General features: G+C 42.4%; 1 protein-coding gene across 2 annotated transcripts in view; it reads right to left on the bottom strand.

Moving 5' to 3' along the window:
• The window catches only part of CHN2 (chimerin 2), a 146,952-nt gene that overhangs the window by 25,812 nt on the left and 105,967 nt on the right, over positions 1 to 15,173 (bottom strand). The gene's annotated exons all lie outside the window — the stretch shown is intronic.

Raw genomic sequence — 15,173 nt, 5'->3', positions numbered from 1 at the left:
AGATTAAGCCTTTAAACCCTAGTGATTGTTTAATCTTGCAGGGCTAAAAAATCTCCTCTTTTTCATATCCTGTATAAGTGAAAATCTGGTAGCACTTCAAGGATTAGCGGCGGCTCTTTGCAATGCATTAAATTAATAACATGGGGGTTTTTTTTAGTGCACGCTGGCTTTAGAATAAGTGAAGTAATTAAATTATTTCAGTATGCCTGCGGATTACTTCGGTGTAAGGGGCTAGCTACGGATCCAGTCTATAATTTGATTTACCTAGAAAATAGCGAGAGTAACAGATTCACTGATGCATTAAGGACTCACCTAGTCCAATACAAGTAGGACAGCAATTTTCCTGTCTTTCTCCTTCATATGGTTGTTACAGCAGTCATGCTATATGCAATGGGGACCCATATGCAACAAAATGTGTGGAATGCTCCTGTTTCCCAGGATGCGTCATTCCATTCTATTCTGCTCACCCCAAAAGAGATTGGCCATTGGGCATGCTTAGCCCTCACTGGGCTAATTTTGGCGTTCTTCCTTAAAAAACTGTACTACAGTCATACCTTGGAAGTCGAACGGAATCCGTTCCGGAAGTCCAAAACGTTTGGAAATCAAAGCACGACTTCTGATTGGCTGCAGGAAGCTCCTGCAACCAATCGGAAGCCGTGGAAGCCCCATCGGGCATTCAGGTTCCAAAGAACATTTGCAAACCGGAACACACACTTCCAAGTTTGCGGCATTCGGGTGGAAAAATGTCTGAGTACCAAGGCGTTCAGGATCCAAGGTACGACTGTACAGTGGTACCTCAGGTTACATATGCTTCAGGTTACATACGCTTCAGGTTACATACGCTTCAGGTTACAGACTCCGCTAACCCAGAAATAGTACCTCAGGTTAAGAAGTTTGCTTCAGGATGAGAACAGAAATTGTGTTCCGGCGGCGCAGCAGCAGCAGGAGGCCCCATTAGCTAAAGTGGTGCTTCAGGTTAAGAACAGTTTCAGGTTAAGAACAGACCTCCGGAACGAATTAAGTACTTAACCCGAGGTACCACTGTGCTGCAAACCTTTGTACTCCCAAACCTGATTCTTCCCTCTCATGATACCATTTTGGCTACAAAATGATGGGCACATGAAAAATGAGGTCACTGTCAGTTAATATAGCTTTTTTTTTATGAGGGCCACATTTCGGTTGGGATAATCTATTTGGGGCCTCAAACCGTTCCACATTAACTAATCTGAATCAAGATTTCCATTTTCTCCATGGTTTCCTCACATTAGTTACCAATCCTATGCAGTTCTGCTCAGAATAAGCCCCACTGGCATTGAGTAATGTGGCTGCTCTCAAATGGGTCTACAGAGAATCCCTCCCCCCCCTTGGTATAAAAGAACTTCTACGGTGGAAAGCAAGTGAAAGTAATCATATGGTATCAGGTGTGGGGGTGGTAGAGTCACAGCTTGAAAGCAACAATGGAGAAAACAATTCCAATTGTTCATCTGCAAGCGGGCTTTTTGCACCTGCTGCCTTCTAAAATTGGCATCCAGTGCCAGGCCCACTGGGAGCAGCTCCACTCTGGAGCCCCAGGTAGAACTTCTCCCTGCCAAAAGCAAGCCCCACTTTTGGCAGGGATCTCTGCAGCCCTGGCCCCTTCCTCCTTGCCCAGATGGATGCTGGGGGAGGGGCAGACTACTCTTTCCAGAGGTCTCACCTACTGCAGAGGGCTTCCTTGCTCCTGTTGTTTTGTCCATTTTGGCTTTTCCAACCACCTGAAATTTGGTGACCTTGATAGGCCCCAAATATCTCAAGGAGCACCTTCTCCCATATGATTTCTCCCCAGGTTTTCAAGAGCTGTCTGTGCTGCCCACCATCAGATTCTACTCTAGAAGGTGAGAAGATCCTCACCTCTCAGGATCAGGGCCTTCTTTGGAATGCACTCCTTTCAAAAGCTTACTTGTCTTTTCTCCTTGCTTCTTTTTGGAAATAAGTCCAAACATTCCACCAGACATTTAGGAATGGAGGTCACAATACTGTTAATTTTTTTAATGTCCATTGCCGTTATCCTCAAAACCAGGCTTTCTCAACCTTGGCCCTCCAGATGTTTTGAGACTACAATTCCCATCATCCCCTGACCACTAGTCCTGCTAGCTAGGGATCATGGGAGTTGTAGGCCAAAAACGTTTGGAGGGCCGAGGTTGATGAAGCCTGCTCAAAACCCTTTGAGAGAAACCCTTGCTTTAATTTACAAACATAAAAGCAAAGAACAAACATACGACGACTTAGAGCATGTGAATGATCATGGCCTGATTTGAAAACTTGCAGAGACACATGGACAACCACAATCAGATCTGGTGGTGCAATTTTCTATCGAGTGTTATTTACTTGTAACATTCTGCAAGTTCAGTAAATTGTTAAGACGGGCTTTTCAGACATGCATGCATAGCTGAATCTATTTATTCTTTCAGGTAGATCGCAGTGTTCTTTCCCAGCTCTCTCTTCTCTCCCATTTAAATAATTTCTGAGCCCAGTTGCAAAATAAATCATATTTCCCAGCTGATAAAGACAGCTGACTGCTGCTATTAAGCAGGGAGTTTCAAACACAACACACAGATATGGGTCTCCCCAGGGCCTGATGTTTTGGTGCTATTCTGTGAATCATCATCATCATGCCATTAGTGTATCAACTCCTTTGGCAGCTCAGCAATCAGAACAGCAAGCCCTAAACAATCTTCTCTTCCTGCACTTATGGATCAGCCTTTAATCAGATGGTAAGTGTTTTAGAACAGACTGTGCTATTTGATGGCTGAAAACCCAACCTCCCCAACTGTCTCACAACATCAAGCTAGCACTGAATAAGAGATATATGCTTCTGTTATTTACATCTAAGAGGATAACCATATTATGTACATTTGTAAGTTGTATACTCTAGAGGAGCCGAGTTAAATGGATGACGTGGATGTAAAAAAAAAACCTTCTGTTTGAAATTCTTATATCATTTTCAGTCATTGTATGTATTTTCTAGAAGCCCTACAGTCAGAATGATATGACATTATACTGTCTTATATTACAAACATTTTTTTAAGTGCTAAGCACCTCTTTGAATTCCTGGCATAGATACATCTTGCTATGTAATTGGTATTATTTTTAGTGGCAGTGAACCCAAGCCACGAGAGGTCAATTTTATAGTAATTTCATGGCATTTGTTTTATTGATGAAAATCCTATTACATAAGGAGCATCATTATATAATACATCAGATACGGTGTTCAGAACTACAGATTATGCTAACAATCCCGGACATCTTTTTAGAATACAGTGTCATCTTAGGGACAAATTTCCAGAAATGAGAGAAAACTGCAACCTCTTTTTAAACTGCATTGTTAAAAATTGTAGCCAATAAAGGAGGGAGAATTCAGCCGTGTGACTCTGATAACAGAGGGTAGGCTGGCATTTGCTACACATATTATACCTGAAATTCCATTCATTCACCTAGGTTCCTTTGTCAATCATATTGTGTTATTTGTCAGGGTTCCTATAAAGGGTGTCTATAGATAGGCATATAATAAATGTCTTCCTTTAATGGGCTAAATTGCATGAAGGAACAGTGGAATTCTTGCTACATATGTGTTGTACATTCATGTATACAGGGTCTTAGTAACTTTAGAAAACCAGGCTTCATAAATAAAAATATAAGAGAAATTAACTGTTTCTTTTATCGTGATAATAATTTGAAACTCTCAATATGATTTCAATCTGAATTTTCCACAATCCAGCTAAAATTAAATAGCTGGCACCACAATGGGGAATCTATTTGTCTGGATCTATCTTTAATTTTGTATAAGAACTGGTGTTCCCATATGATGATAATCATAATCATAATCATAATATATTATTTGTACCCCGCCCATCTGGCTGGGTTTCCCCAGCCACTCTGGACAGCTCCCAACAGAATACTAAAAGCACAATAAAACATCAAACATTAAAAACTTCCGTATACAGGGCTGCCTTCAGATGTCTTCTAAAAGTCAGATAGTTGTTTATTTCCTTGACATCTGATGGGAGGGTGGGTGCCACTACCGAAAACGCCCTCTGCCTGGTTCCCTGTAACCTCATTTCTCACAGTGAGGGAACCGCCAGAAGGCCCTTGGCGCTGGACCTCAGTGTCCGCATTGAACAATGAGGTTGGAGATGCTCCTTCAGGTATACTGGGCCGAGGCCAGTGAATGGGTAGCCAAAGCCACATCAAAAGAAGTATCCTGGCAAGTTCAATGGGGTGCAGATCAACATTCCATTGCAGATCAGCTATGTGTATGGATGTGTATTTCTGCACAGGAATCTGCTTTGCTCAGGTGGACCACTTGACATGAGATGCATCTCCACTGATTTCAGTGGAACTTATTTTGAAGTCAGCATGTTTGGAATTCCAGTTTAATCCAAGAACCTCAGCTCAGCTGGGTTTGGATCCAGCCACAGGCCTGCTAATACGAAGTATATTTGCTGCTAAGTTTAACATGCCACTTACGTGACAGCTGAGGCCGTTTTTGAGATTGAAACAAATGTCTGAAGTGTTTTTAAAAAACGGATGCCAAAGATAGAATGCACCTATATTTAGAGCACATCTACAACATCCATCAGCTAGACACACTTGACAGCAAATTTCCAGCTGAAGTTCGAATAATTGTTATTAAAGAGGAATCTAAATAAAAGGAGGTACCGTATTTTTTGCTCTATAAGACCCACTTTTTCCCTCCTAAAAAGTAAGGGGAAATGTGTGTGCGTCTTATGGAGCGAATGCAGGCTGCGCCGCTATCTCAGAAGCCAGAACAGCAAGAGGGATTGCTGCTTTCACTGCGCAGCGATCCCTCTTGCTGTTCTGGCTTCTGGGATTCAGAATTTTTCTTCTTCTTGTTTTCCTCCTCCAAAAACTAGGTGCGTCTTATGGTCTGGTGCATCTTATAGAGCGAAAAATATAGTATATAGTTGCCCTTGCCTCTCCTTTCTCCCCTACTTCTGTGACTGCTGAAACTGAAGGAACATGTCTTTGTAAGCCGTTGTTGCTTAAAACACACACACACACACACACACACACACACACACACACAAACACACTCTTTTCATAATAAACCAGCCAGTTCTTAAAGGGCAAGACCACACTGTTGCTCTGATAAAACCTATCCTTATCTGCAAGAGAGCATCAAAAACAGAGTGCCTGTTGATATAAGGTGGTCACCATTCATTTTAACTGGGTATGTAACTTCCTATGCTAGGTTATTTGTGTGTTTGGAGTTGCCTCTTTCATTGGAATGAATCAGAAAGTTCACGAGTGGGAGCTTGGTATGTACATCGGAGCACCCCTAGAGCACTGATTTGTGTTGGCTGGGCTTTATTTCCCCCCTGTTACAGACTAATACAGCTATTCTTTTTGGCAGATGAGTACAATGACCTTCACATGCATGCCCAGCAGCGTAGGAGCTTCTCAGGAATGTTCCCTCACTGCAGGGGGTGTGTGAATAACATGATCAAGTGAGTGGGGCCAACGGAGAGAATTTTGAGTTAGCACCCTGAATGGTGCGCAGATTCCATATGAAAGACCTTTGTTGCAGCAGCAACAAACCATTGGCAACAAGGACCAAATCTATGACTGAAGACACATAAATGGGGTATCATGGCACTTTAAGCAGTCATAGTTTCGCCAAAGAAAAGAACAGATAAGAATCTTGTTCTTGTAAGTAATTTTGAATCACAGAGTAGTGCCTTTGAAACCAGTTTTCTGTATAAGTAAGACTGCTAATTCTGTGAGTACCTACCCAAAATATTTTGGTCTAAACCATGGGTAGGCAAACTAAGGCCAGGGGCCGGATCTGGCCCAATTGCCTTCTAAATCCAGCCTGTGGACGGTCCAGGAATCAGCGTGTTTTTACATGAGTAGATGTGTCCTTTTATTTAAAATGCATCTCTGGGTTATTTGTGGGGCCTGCCTGGTGTTTTTACATGAGCAGAATGTGTGCTTTTATTTAAAATGTATCTCTGGGTTATTTGTTCAGCATAGGAATTCGTTCATCTCCCCCTCCCCCGGAAAAAAAATATAGTCCGGCACCCCACAAGGTGGGAGGGACAGTGGACTGGCCCCCTGCTGGAAAAATTTGCTGACCCCTGCTCTAAACTGTGAGTAATAGACACTCCGGAGGAATAATCCTGCCTTGTCATTCTGTCTTTCCCTAATATCAGTTGACTGTCTTTCCCCCCATTTTGTTTTTCCTTTGTGTTGGTCCAAAGAAAAACAGATATAAAAGGAGAATTCCCTCAGGAGAACTCCCAGCATCCAAGTATGAGGCCAACACTTTTTGGTGAGAGAACCCCAGCAGAGATTTAAAACCACAAAATATGCAGCAGCATAAAACATGGAAATAAAGCTGTTAGACCTTTAAAATATGCCCTTTCAAACGAGTTCCAAAATAGTCGCCTCTTCCCCTAGCATAAAATATGACCACAAGTTTAGTAAATTAAAATTGTGGGTTCTCTCTGTTGAACTCTGTAATTTGTGATAAATTCAAGATCAGTAGGTGGATATTTCATACACAGGATCAACTGATGTGAATTTGTTTATTTTAAATCCATTTTTTCTATTCACTGTCAGGGTGGTTATAGGGTAGGAATGTGGTAGATACCTTCATAGCTTGCTGTCACGGCTTTTTATCTGATAGCAGGCATTCAAATTCAAGTGAAAAGGTCTTTACTTACAAGTCACTTGTCTAGATAGTCTAAAGACAATGCAAACCAATCCCACTTTTCATCCAGGTAGTGTTCTCTCTGTGTTAATTAAACTAAAGTTACCAGACGTCCCCGTTTCCTGGGGACAGTCCCCGGATTTACAAATCAGTCCCCTTACAACATCCTATCATTCCTACTGAAGTTGAAAAATGTCCCCGGATTCATTGAAAAAAATCTGGTAACCTTAAATTAAACTACACTACATCTGAAGATCCACACAGATTAATTCACATTCTCCGGGCAATATTCTTCCACATGAAGAGAACAGGGATAAACAAAAGGCTTCTAACTAGTTTGGGAAATAATGAGAAAAAAGAATGCATGGTCAAGTAAGTCATGCCACTTCTTACAAGGGCAACTCCGGAAAGGAACCCAATTTAACAAGGAGGAAATGGTTCCTGGAGCATGACTAAAAGGGTGCATTTGTACATCCTATTAATTATGTGAGAACTGCTGTTTTCACATGGCTGTTTGCTGCACAATCCAGTGCATGTCTACTTGGAAACAAGTCAATTGAGCTCAGTGGGACTTAATTCCAGGTAGATTGTGCATTGGAATGCAGCCGTTAACTGCGTAAAAGTGCAATGTGAGAAATCATCACGGTCATTTCTGGCAAACACCCACAAACTACAGGCTTATTAGAAAGATAAGAAGCAGCGACCTTGGTAGAAGTGAGCAGAGGCAGAAGTATTGTGATCGTCATCCGAATCCTTGGATCACAAACATGACTCAATACTGATGGAAAACCATCACCTCCCCACAACCCAGCTTGGAAACCCACATCTCATCTATTAGGATACAAGGGTGGGGAGGGGGATTCCAAGATTTTTATAGAAACAAAATAAAATTTACATTGCAGAGACACTTAGGTGCTGTCTAAAACCTCATTCTAAAACATGTTATGATTTCATTAGTAATAAAAACCTGGAATGTAGTTAAATGTGTCATCCTAATTATTTCAAGGCCTGTGTGATCAAACCAACTTTCGTAATACACCCCCCGAGACTAAAAGGCACCAGAGCAATTTGCCAACCCCCGTCCCCCAACTATTTTATAGATCAAAAGCTAATTCTCATTCCTCTTTCCCAAGCAGTATAATACCCCCAGAGGTTTTTGCTATCTGACTGTTACACGTGCCTTGAAAGTAGCAGGCTGCTTCAATTCCAGTTCAATTTAAAATGTACATTTCTTCAGCCGATATTCACTTACTCTCTTTTTCTTTTTCACTTTCTCACTCTTTCTTAGGGATCATGAACTGGTAGCTCAGAGTCAAATCAAGACCTGTGAGCAATTTCCCAAACTTGGGACTCCAGCTGTTTTTGGACTACAAATCCCATCATCTCTAGTTATCAGGACCAGTGGTCAGGGATGATGGGAGTTGTAGTCCAAAAAGAGCTGGAGACCCAAGTCTGGGAAGTCTGACTGGGTATGGGGCAGCTTCTTATGTTCAAAAAGCAACGTATCACTTTGGATACTGTGTGATGAAGCTTCCTTCAAGATGAACCACAAATCAGCAGTCTTGCTATGTACTCCTTTCAAAGCATGCATACCAAAGTTAATGCTGGTGTTCATGTTGAGAGCATATAACATCCAGTCCCTTTGGGATTATGACCAAATGAGGAGGGCGATAGTTTCTCAGAGACATTTCCCAGAAATCATAGAACCAGACATAAATAGCAGTTATGTTCTGAGCCACCAACCGCTGACCTCTAAAAGTATTGTATAAGCAACTTCAGGCAGAGCTGCCAGAATGAAAAGCTCGTTGTGGCATTCTCTGGAACGAAAAACACATATTCCCATGATCCTCTCTGACATCCCCCCTGGCAGGCAAGCAAACTAGCACAAGGTGAGTGAATTTTAAGGTTACCTGCTAAATCAAAGGCTAAACTAATTGCTGAATTTAAATTTGCAATGCTCTACAATGAATAACCTCCTATTACAAACAGACATAGGATATCACATGATCCACAGGCCTATGATGATTTTTTTAAAAATGTGTCTTGCGAGAGTCCCTCTCACTAACTCTCTTTTCTCAGAATCAGGTTGTGGTTTTTTTAAATGGTTTTTTGTGCCACAGTTTCAAAGAAGATTGAAAAAATACAACAGCATGGCTACCTCTAGCTTAAAACAAAAGACATATGTCCCCTCAGAAACCACCCTCCACTTTTTTTCCAAACCCTGTTTTATGCAGAGCACTTTGAAAAACACAAATATATAGGAGTGTTCGCTTCCTTTCCGGCAAATGGATACAGTGGTACCTCGGGTTAAGTACTTAATTCGTTCTGGAGGTCCGTACTTAACCTGAAACTGTTCTTAACCTGAAGCATCACTTTAGCTAATGGGGCCTCCTGCTGCTGCTGCACCACCGGAGCATGATTTCTGTTCTCATCCTGAAGCAAAGTTCTTAACCTGAAGCTCTATTTCTGGGTTAGCGGAGTATGTAACCTGAAGCATATGTAACCCGAGGTACCACTGTAAATCTGCTCTATGAAAATTTGTTGCACTGAAACAAATGCATATGAAATTAATGTGAAATTTTGTCCAAGCTTTCCTTTGATCTACAGGCACCAACCACATACATCTGTTTGTATCCAAAGGAAGATGTTTATTAGGTGATTTTCCTAGGTGATTAACAGCAAACTCTTTCAGTTTTTCACAGACTAAGGACTTGCTTGTAAGACCCCCATTTTTGTAAGAAGCATCATTACCTGAGATTACAGGTTAGTGAAGGCCCAGGGTGGCCCATCCTGTTTTGCCACCTGAGGAGAAATGGGAAGGTGCTGCCGCTGCTCGCTTTTGTCGCCTCTGCCACAGCCTCACTTTTTGAGGTTGCACGGCCTGTTTCTGGGTTCTGGAGAGAGATTATGGGAGCTCTGCAAGACTGCGCGTGAGGCTCCTGTGCAATTTCATGGGGCTCTCGTCAGAAGCCAAAACAACCACTTCTCTTCGTTTTGGTGGCCGTGTGTCTGCAAAGGCACCCCTTGAATTCTGCCGCCTGAGGCAGCTGCCTCAGTCTGCCATGTGACCCTGGAGAAAGCTGTGTTCTGCCAGCTGTATGCTGCATCCATTCGTTCTACATTGCTTAAAAAGGCAATATGGTGTGTGTTATAGTGAAAGTCATATTACAGATATCTAATGGCCCTACAATATGCTCTCAACACTTCAGTAGCTGGAAAGTCTGAAATGTGAGACATTACGTAATTGTGCTTTTGTGCTTATATACAACAACAATTGGGAAACACTTGCCTGCGAGAGCTCCAATTGGAGAACAGCCTTTACCAAAGATGTCGTGGGCTTTGAAGACACTCGAACTCAGAACACAAGGGAGAAACGTGCCAAGAGGAAGGCACACTTGGCAATTCCACACCGTGATCAACTTCCGCCCGGAAACCAATGACCCCACTGTGGAAGGACGTGTGGATCCAGAATTGGCCTCCAGTCACTTACAGGTAAAAAGGTAAAGGGACCCCTGATCATTAGGTCCAGTCCTGACTGACTTTGGGGTTGTGGCGCTCATCTCGCTTTATTGGCCGAGGGAGCCGGCGTACAGCTTCCAGGTCATGTGGCCAGCATGACTAAGCTGCTTACCTGCCCACTGGAGCGGTACCTATTTATCTACTTGCACTTTGATGTAATTTCGAACTGCTAGGTTGGCAGGAGGTCACTTACAGACTCATTGTTAAAACGGTGTTTATGGAAGACAATCTTACTCGGCTACGAGTGATTGCCAAAGAAGAAGACATGACATTGATGTGCACCTCAGACACCCCACAATGCCCCCAGAATCTGAAGTTCTGGGGACCTGTGGCTCTTCCGTCAGTCCCAACCAACATACAGTAGGAAGCCAAGGAGGCAAGCAGTTCAGAGAGATAAGGGGTGTGTGTATGTGAATTTCTCGTACAGATTTGCAATAAGCAGTCATTTTTTCAAAACAACAACTGTAGCTCTCTAAAACATACTTTCACTGGATTTATAACTGCATGCAAGTATACATCCCATTTGAAAGCTAAATGTAGTAATTAAATAAAAGCCATTTTGGCAAGATAAATTTGCCATATAATTGTTCACTGTCCGTTATTAGATAATCACTTGAGAGTACTCTCATTACAAATAGTACTGTATTTGTAATGGCGTACTCCATTTTTCAGTCCTGCCTTGGAGCTAAGTCATGGTACATTTGGAATGAGTGACCATGGGCATAGCACCCTGCAGCAGGCTCTATTAGGCCACAGAGCAAATATATAAAAGCCACAGTACGGTAATAGCTTTATTAAGGCCAATCAAAATACCACAACGTCACAAGCAAACTTCTCCAGATCTGGGAAACACTAACCATATCAGCTTGTGGGCTTCCAGCGAATCTGATAAATAAGGATTCTGTCCTGCAACTATCCTCTAGTTTAGTGCTCTGATGTCATGGAACATTCACAAATATTTGAACTGCTCACAGGGAAGCGATCTGCATCAAATGATGCAACTGCTCTGAAAGTAGTGAACTACGAAAAAGGCTAAAAAAAACAGGAGCCAGAGGCTTGAAGGAATGATGAATGCAAGTATGAAGAAAGGAAAGAGTGGGGGGAGCAGGAAAGGAAACAGAGTTTCAGAAAGGATGGAGGAAGTGGGGCTACAAAATAATAAATAATAAACACCTCAGGATCTCTAAGGGAAGGAAAGAACAGTAGCATTCCATAGAGATGAATGGATCTATGGCAGTGACGGGTTCCAGGGCAAGAAGGCATGGAAGAGGATGGCTGAATTAGTATTTGAACTGAGCAACCAACTCTGGCTGTGGGGCTGCAGTTAACAGTAAAACATAAGATGATAGGTCCTCATTTTTGTAAACTTTTTTTGGGGTATTCTTGCATCAGAAGCCCCAGAAGTATACTTTGAAGGAAGACCCTCAAATGCTTGAAACATTAAGAACTGTTTGCAAAAAGCAATGCTACATGTGTCTAAAGTCTCATTGTGCTCTGTGAGGCTTCTACTTGTGTAGTGTATTCAAGCCACAGGCTGCAATCATCTTTCTACTTACCTGGGAGCAAGCTCCACTGAACTCAATGGGAGTTACTTTTGATTAGGTGTGTTACATAGCAGTAGCTTAAAACAAATCTTCAAGCACGCTGTCAGTTTGTACTCTATTTAGGCATGTCCAGTGTACCGTTCATTCATTAGATTCAGGCTCTGGACCTGGTTTCCTGTTAGTATGGACACAAATACAGTGGTACCTCTGGTTAATAACTTAATTCGTTCTGGAGGTCTGTTCTTAACCTGAAACTGTTCTTAACCTGAAGTACCACTTTAGCTAATGGGGCCTCCTGCTGCCGCCGCGCCGCCAGAGCACAATTTCTGTTCTCATCTTGAAGCAAAGTTCTTAACCTGAAGCACTATTTCTGGGTTAGCAGAGTCTGTAACCTGAAGCGTATGTAACCTGAAGCGTATGTAACCTGAGGTACCAGTGTAATAAGCAGAATCCTACAGATGCCGTCACAAAATCAGGTTTATTTATTTAGGCATTAGAATTGATGGTTTTTAATTTCACGTAACACCTATCTAACTTTTAAAAACAGCATGGTGCCCTGATCTTTAACATTTGTTCAGCACATCTGCTTTTGCCACACCTGCATAAAATAATGGCAGTGCTTAAGAGTCCATAAATCGTTCCACCCCATATTACGACTGCTATTCTAAGAGGAGAAGGAAGTCTTAGGAAGTGGAGGGTGGTTTAATACACTTTTATTGACATAGTTTATTCAACTTGTATAGTTTTCCCATAAGGGTGGGTCCCTCCTGGTTGCTAAGAGAAATCTACGGAAAGCAGCACAGATGCCGGCTAACTGTGTTCCTATGCTCCACAGCATCAGGTGTCAGCTGATCTTAAGTATCCTTTACAGCTTCCAGCAACCTCCAGTCTGCTACCTCTGGTACAAAGTGGGGTCCTTTGTTATCAATGGCACAACACGCACAGCTGCTTCAGTGATTGTTCAAAGAGGGACAGATGGCAGCTCTCAATACAAAAACGGGATTTAAAAGAGAAATGCGTGGGGGGGGGTCAGCAGTGGGAGTGACTACTTTGCTTGGAATTTATTTTGCTAGATTTACGGAACTAGCAGTAGTGTTAAGAACAACAACAGCCAATATTGGTGCGGCAGCTTTCCAAAGTCGGTTGTGTGAAGTTACTTGCTATATCTTGCAATATTAAGCAAGTGCTTTACTCTTCTGCTGAAATCCACAAGTATTTAACTTGCTTAGATCCCGCCGGCACTAATTCCTACCTGGTGGACCATCAGGCTGAACGGCACTGTATGTTCAAGGATAGCATGACTGAAAACCAACTTCATGGGTTCTGAACACAGGCAAGCAAAACATTACTGGAATGTCCCTTTTATTAACCACCTCTTTATTATAACTTAGGGATAAATCTCTATTAGCTCAGAAGGTGGGTGTAATCCGAGGAAATAGTTTACCCAAAAAATCATCCTTTTAGTTCTTCCTACCCCCAAATCAAGTTTAAAGATCTGCCTGTCTGCAAGTGAGGAGACAAATCTTTATCCAAGGGCACCTCTCCTATATCTGCAATTTTCAGGCTAATTGCCCTCAAAACTCTAGGAAAGACTAGGTGATTTCTTTCTTTTTTTAACTCACTCTAATATTGTAATCACAGGACATGGGTGGCACTGTGGGTTAAACCACAGAGCCTAGGACTTGCTGATCAGAAGGTTGGCTGTTCGAATCCCCGCGACAGGGTGAGCTCCTGTTGCTCGGTCCCTGCTCCTGCCAACCTAGCAGTTCGAAAGCACGTCAAAATGCAAGTGGATAAATAGGTCCTAATACCTCCAGTGGGAAGGTAAACGGTGTTTCCGTGCGCTGCTCTGGTTCTCCAGAAGCGGCTGTCATGCTGGCCACATGACCCGGAAGCTGTACGTCGGCTCCCTTGGCCAATAAAGCGAGATGAGTGCAGCAACCCCAGAGTCGGCCATGACTGGACCTAATGGTCAGGGGCCCCTTTACCTTTAATACTGTAATAGTTACCCCTGCAGGAAAATCACTGCAGCTATCCTTTTAAAAAATTGGCAGGATTTAGGCACTGAGAAGAGGAGGCCTTGTTTGCCAATTTAATCCAGTTCTGCTGGGAAAAAAAAGTTATAGATGTCCTTAAAAGTAAAACACAAAAGTCCTTGGACTAATTTGCCTGTAGTTCAGCATATATTATCTATTCTGGAGGGACTAGTATTCCTGAATATTACATCCACAACCAAAAACATTCAGCCCTTTTTAGATTTCCCATCAACTACAGTGAGCCCTAATAGAATTTGGGATATGACTTGGAGGTGATTTAATAGAAGTAATCATTGAAGGAAACCAGGTCTCTTTCTTCTTTCCCTCCTTCTGGGTATCTCAGTATCCTGGAAAAGAGTTTTCAGTCGTGAACTGGGGAGGGTGGGAGAAAATGAAGCAGACTCAAGACACTGCGAGCTGAACTGGGCAGTCTATGAAGTGTCTCATACTGAGGCAGGCTGGTTTCAGAGGCTCCAAAAATATTGGTAAAAAAAACAAACTGTGAGCACAGTCAATAATGCTGTGTGGAAACTGAGGTGGAAGCAAAACATAATAGCACAACTACAGATGTAATGAAAGATATTGAGAGGTAAACTTCAGAGAAAACAGTTCAGGGAGACGTTTTGGTGCTTAAAATTTCCTGCTGCCACTCTCTCCTTTCTCTCTTAGTTAGGAATGACCCAGTAAAGACATGCTCCCACCCTGTTGCTGAGTCAGGAACTGGAATCTCCCAACCGCTCATTCCCCAACCCTCAAAGTTGCATCATCACAATCCATGTGAAATCAGTTCTCCGGAAATGAAAAGTCGGTCAAGGGAAATGAGTCTCTAAGCAGCTGGATGTTGTTTGCAAGGAACTGAGCTGCTTAATCTTCCACATCTGATGCTTAGATTCTGATTAAGCCAAAATGGGAAAGAAACTTATAGTTTAGTCAGGAGGCATCATATAAGGCTTTTTACGGCAGGATGGTCTGCTATGGAAATACATGCAGTTTTGCTTGGCCAGCTTCCCACTCTTTCATTCTGATTCTATAGATACGAGCTGTTTCAATATCACACAGGAGCGACTTGCATGGGTGTAGTAAACAGTCGTATCATGTGCAAGGCAAATTCACTATGCTAAACTGTCAGTCACTTGTGATTCCTGATACTAAGCATATCAAGTGTGTCACGTTACTATTTATTTATGCTGCCCCTACAGTTTACACAGTGCCATCAATAACAAAGAGTTTAGTGGTTCTTTCAAGACAAAGAAATTTAGGCTCCCTGCTCTTAAGAAGTTTAATGGTGGAAACAGGAAAGCGAAAGCCAAGAACAGAGAGAGAAGAAAGTGGACAAGTGTCATTATAGTGGGGAATAAAGAT

The sequence above is a fragment of the Podarcis gaigeae genome, assembly GCF_964106915.1.
Source record: "Podarcis gaigeae genome assembly, chromosome: 12".
NCBI lineage: Eukaryota > Metazoa > Chordata > Lepidosauria > Squamata > Lacertidae > Podarcis > Podarcis gaigeae.
Note: the sequence above shows the minus strand (reverse complement) of the source record. Positions and strands in the feature narration are given on the sequence as shown.